Source organism: Salvia hispanica, chromosome 3 (assembly GCF_023119035.1).
Source record: "Salvia hispanica cultivar TCC Black 2014 chromosome 3, UniMelb_Shisp_WGS_1.0, whole genome shotgun sequence".
Classification (NCBI taxonomy): Eukaryota; Viridiplantae; Streptophyta; class Magnoliopsida; order Lamiales; family Lamiaceae; genus Salvia; species Salvia hispanica.
The window spans coordinates 30,756,076-30,762,075 of NC_062967.1; positions in this window are offsets into that span (position 1 = coordinate 30,756,076).

Consider the following 6,000-nt stretch of genomic DNA (forward strand, 5'->3'; position numbering starts at 1 on the left):
ATTCAAGCATCAAAACTCAACATTAAGCACCTCAATAGACCAATTAACCGACTAAAACATGAGTTTATCACTCTATTAGTTCAATTTTTAGTAATTTGACCTTCAAGAGGACTCACAGAGTAAGGGCTTAACACATACTCCCTCCGTCCCGCTTTAGCAGTCCCATTGACTTTTCTGCCCTCTTTTTGTAAAAATGATAAAAAATAGTTAAAGTGGTGAAATGGTAAAGTAAGAGAAACAATAATGTAGATAAGACTCTTCTCTATATAAGGGCTTAAGCCCTACACTCTCTTTGAGTGTGTCCACCCATAGTCCCACTTTAGAACATCCATAATGGTGATAGGCCAGCCATAGGCTAGCCACAAACTCCTTCTGCCACATCATCAGCACTAAAATTCCTTCTGCCACATGATCAGGACAAACAACTGGACAAGCAATAGGCTAGCCACAACAATCAAAATTATAAAAAACAACTAAATTTACGGAATTAAACACAAAATACGGAATTAAATTTACGACACATATACGGGAAAATTCATTAATTTTATTAAAAACAAAAGATGTACATTAATAAAAAAAAAATTACATAATAAAAAAAACCGTGCTTCTATACATGAAGCCCCGCCCCACTCTACTCCTCGTCGCCGTCGCCGCCGTCCTCGCCCCCAAATATGCGACATCTGAGCCCGCGTCTGAGCCCCCCAACTGTGCCGCGGCGGCATCCAAATGGACCCGCATACTCTCGAGCATTGAGTGAAGAAACCTCTTCTCCACAGGGTCGAGACAGTTGCCTCCATCCATTCAGCTAAGATCTTGTGCATCTGAGCCCGCGTTTGTTGATGCGCGAAGAAAGCGAGCTCGGCTGGCGACTTGCCAGTAGGGGGAGATGCCGACTGGACCTCCTGGGACCCCTGGGCGACTCCCCTCGCTGCCCGTTGCGCCCGCCTTTGACCAACCGGGCGAGTGTGGCGAGTAAACGATGGAGGGGACGGGAACTCCTGAACGTCTTCGGGGAGGTCGTGGGAACCGCTGCTGCTGCCGCTGTAATCACAGGAATAGTTCAGTCACTGCTTCTTCGGCCACCCAGCATCGAAACCTGCCCGAAACTTCTCAGAATCCATCAGCACCACCTAACAGCTCCAGTAGGTGAACTCTTTATAAGTCCCCGCCACGGGTAAGGCTTTCTCCGCTATCCTCCAACAGTCCTCGTTAGTTTGGCCACTAGTCTTCACGCGGAGGGCGTTGGTGTACAAGCCCGCAAATCGGGAGACCGCAGCCCTGATTCGGTCCCAACCTTTCCGGCACTCCTCCCCGGTGTATGGCTTTCCATGCGGGCAATTCCTCCGGTAGGCTGCTGCAATTTTAGCCCACATGTTGACGATCCTCTGATTGTTCGCAACGAGGGGATCATCGCAAACAAACACCCAAGCCTTGGCCAGTGCGACGTTCTCTTCCTCTGTCCACTTCCTCTGTGCCGGACTGTCGTCATGATACGACCTCACGTGTTGGACCCATGACGAGAGCCATGACGAGGCGGCTTCGGGATGGACTCACAACTTTCATTCAAAAGTCCAAGCGGGAGGAGCCTAGGAGGACGGATGAGCCAAAGTTGAGGATCGTGCTGAAGAACGAGGGCCGACCGGAAGTTCCAGAGGAAACGCCCGGGTCGGGCGTTTTCACATGTGAAAATCGCCCGACCGGGCGATTTGATCAAGGCGCGAGGAGGACGCCCGGCCGAGCGTTTCGCGCGCCCGGCTCAGCGTGGGAATTCGCCTGGGGACAGGGAAAACGCCCGACCGGGCGATTCTACCGTTTCTAGATTTTGTGGGCCAACTTTCTATTTTTGGACCCATAGTATAAATACCTCTTGATGTTATTTCATTTCCTTAGATTTTTGCTGAATTAAAGTTTCTACCCTAGAGAGTTTCCTCTTTGAGGATTGTATCCAATTCCTTCCTTGAAGGTTGCTTGTTTCCATCTTTGATTGATTCAAGTAGAGGTATGCATTAATGGAGTATATCCATTGAGTAGTGGAGCCAAGGGGTGATAGAGCTAATGAAAGTTGCCTAGGGTTGTCTCCATCTTTTTGGTTAAGGTCCTATGGTTGTAGCTCTCTTATCTCATCTTTATACACATGCTTTCCATTCCTAATCTTCTATCCATTCTTGTTTAGATTCAATTTTTGTTGGTTGGATCTTTATTATCTTTTGTCTTGTGTTGATAAATTGAAAATCAATCTCACAAAAATAGTTAGATCAAGCATCATTAAATGGGTAATCCTTGGGAAATGGATCATAAAATACATGGATCCTTATCATTTGGTATCTAGAGCCTAGTACCCACTAGGTGTTTGATCTTTTGTTGCTTTGGGTTGGGTTATTTTTCCTTTTGGTCTTTTGTTTTTGCTCTGTTTTGTTGGGATGATCGGATTGATCAATTGTGCTTAGATTAAGCTGAAATTTGGTTTGTATGATCTATGTTATGTGACCTACGTACCTGCAAAATTTCATCAAAAAATTCCTACGTTTGCCTAGTTAACCGTGGAGATTAACATCATTGCCCTGTTTTGGCATAGTTGGGGAAAACCATACAAAACATATCCAATCATCAAATCTGACTATATATGACTATTTTTCCCTTGATCTAGAGTTGTTTGGGAATCTATCCACTAAAATTCATCCAAATTGGGCGCGGGGATCAATACCAAAAAAATTCATAAAGATCAGCCAGATTTCAGCATAAAGCTTCATCCCATGTCTTGTGTTCTTTAGTGTGTGTGTTTGCTCTAGGCCTAGTTTTCTTTGCTTTCATATGTTTAATCATTATTACTTTGGTATTTACTACTTGGTGTCCATATGTTCTTGAGGTGTATACCTTGATTGAGTTGTCCGGGCGCCAACGAGTGGGAATTGGATCGAGAGTGTGTGATACTAGCCCCACTATATTCTAAACCTACCGAGTGACATTGGTGAGTGACTTGGGGGGTGTTGGGATACTACATTGGGGTGAGTTAGCTTCTTAAATCTCTCTTTCTTATTTTACTAATCTCTAAGGCTAGTTCCTAGTCTTTGTCTTTGTGTTTGTAGGTAACTTGGATGCCTCCTATTACTCGATCTAACAAGATGGGGGACGTCCATGAGGAGGAAGTAAGGAAGGGGGCGGGCTCAAGTAGTTCCAAACCCGAAGGTGATCTTGTGAGCATGATGGCACAAATGATGAAGGAATTCAAGCAAGAGGTGATGACCCAAATGGATGTTCGGGCAAGAGAATCCATTGCTCGGTCAAAAGAATCCGAAGCTCGCATGCTTGCCGCCCAAAACACTCTATTTGAAGAGTTCAACACTTGGAAGGAAGAACGGGGGACGAGGCCTCCCACTCCTATGGGCAACGTCGTGCCCAATGAGGGTCCGGAGGAAAATGTGGAAGAGGAGGAGTATGAGGGGTGGCAAGGAGGGAATGTACGGGATAGGGTTAACAATTTGGAGAATGGAAGGTTTGGGGGGGGGGGGTAATGGAGTCAATAGGCGGTTTGGAGGAGGAAATGGGGGATATGGTCGTTTTGGGGTAGGAAACCAACATGGAGGGATGGAGCCTTATGGGGATAGATTTAGGAGGGATAGGTACTATGAGGAGGAGCCCCGACCGAGGTTTGATGATCCGTCCAAGACCTTGAAACACAACCTACCCGAATTCCATGGCAAGTTTGACCCCGAGGCCTACTTGGAGTGGGAATCTCAAGTGGAGAAAATCTTCTCCCTCCACAACTATTCCGAGGGTGACAAGGTAAAGATTGCATTGGCCGAATTTAGGGGTAATGCTAATACTTGGTGGAATGATGTGTTGAGGAAAAGGAGGATAGCTAGGATGGGAGATGTGCGTTCATGGGATGAGTTGTGCCGAATCATGAAGGAGTCCTTTGTGCCTAGGTCCTATTATCACAAGCTTCGTGGGGAACTTCAAGACCTAAGGCAAGGATCCATGAGTGTGATGGATTACTACTATGAACTTCTTGCCTTGATGAACAAGATTGGAGTGAATGAATCGGAGGAATCCACTCAAGACCGATTCATCCATGGTCTCAACACTTCGTTGAAGCATAAAGTCCAAATTGAGGCTTTAAGGGGAATCACATTGGGGGAAGTACTAAGTTTTGCCGAAACCTTTGAGAGGCAAGGAAAAGAAGTGGCTCTTAGCAAGGCGAGGGTGGCCTCTAACCAAACCGGGATGGGAGGAAACAAGTGGAGTACCCCTTCCAAGAAGATGGAGAGTTCACCTATTACTCAAGGCAAGACACCATACAAGGCATCGCCAAACCCGAGCCCACAAGCTAACAAAAATCCTTCTTCAACGGAAAATAGCAAGGTGCAATGTTTCAAGTGTAAGGGCTATGGTCATTATGCACGTGAGTGCCCTAACCAAAGGGTGATGGTTATTGGGCAAGATGGTAGCGTGCATAGTGAGGATGAGGATGATGGAGTGGTAGAAGGCAAGGAGGCAAGTGTGGAGCCGCGTATGTCATATTCTAGTGGGGAAGAAGAGGATGAGGGATTGAAGACACTAGTGATGCTAAGGATGCTCAATGTACAACCCGACCTTGAAGAGCATAAGGAGCAAAGGTGCAACATCTTCCATATGAATTGCAAGGTACGAACTAAAACTTGTTTGGTGATTATTGATGGAGGTAGTTGTGCTAATGTGGTAAGTGAACAATTGGTGGCCAAGTTGGAGTTGAAAGTTGACAAACATCCCAATCCTTACAAGCTTCAATGGCTAGGGGAGTCCGGAGAGCTAAAGGTGAAGGCTCAATGCTTAGTTCCCTTGAAGAATGGTGTCTTTGAGGATGAGGTGATGTGTGATATCATTCCAATGACGGCTTGTCATGTGTTGTTGGGAAGGCCTTGGGAGTTTGATAGGAGGGTGTATAAGAATGGTTTCACCAATGAATATTTCTACATGGTGAATGGTTTGAAGGTTAGGTTGAAGCCCCTCTTACCTAAGGATGTGTTTGAGGCACACCAACATCTACAAAGGGAAAGGGAAAGGGATAGAGAGAAAAGGCTTGTGAGTGAGGGTGAGCTAAAAAAGCCAAGTGAGAGTGGGGGTGGTGAGAGTAAAAATAAAGTACCTAAACAAGAAAAACCACAAGCAAGGGAGGGAAAAGGTTGCTTGTTAGCTAGGACTCCCGACCTTGGGTGGGCACTAAAAAGCCGTTCAACCATTCTCCTCATGGTCCGGAACGATTTATGTTTAAATACTAACACTAATCCTTGTCCTTTGTTGATTGAAAGTGTTTTGCAAGGTTTCAAGGATGTCTTCCCGGACGAGCTTCCAAACAAGCTCCCACCCGTGAGAGGGATTGAGCACCAAATCGATTTTGTACCGGGATCCTCTCTTCCCAACCGGGCGGCATATAAAGCAAACCCAAAGGAGACTCAAGAACTTCAAAGGCAAGTCGAGGGACTCCTTGCCAAAGGTTTGATTCGAGAATCTCTTTCACCTTGTGCCGTCCCCGTTATTTTGGTACCTAAGAAGGATGGAACTTGGAGAATGTGCGTGGATTGTAGAGCCATCAATAAGATCACCATTAAGTATAGGCACCCTATACCTAGGTTAGATGATATGCTTGAGGATCTATGTGGCTCTCATTGTTTCTCCAAAATTGATTTAGCAAGTGGGTACCACCAAATTCGCATGAAAGAAGGGGATGAATGGAAAACCGCTTTTAAAACCAAATTTGGCTTATATGAATGGCTTGTTATGCCTTTTGGATTGACTAATGCTCCTTCCACTTTCATGCGTTTGATGAATCATGTGCTTCGTCCTTTCATTGGAAAATTTGTGGTGGTATATTTTGATGATATCTTGATTTATAGTAAGAGTGTAGAAGAGCATGCTAATCATCTTAGGGATGTGCTTGAAGTGTTGAGAATGCATGCCTTATATGCCAAGTTATCCAAATGCACTTTTTGTGTTGATGAGGTTGTTTTTCTTGGATTTGTT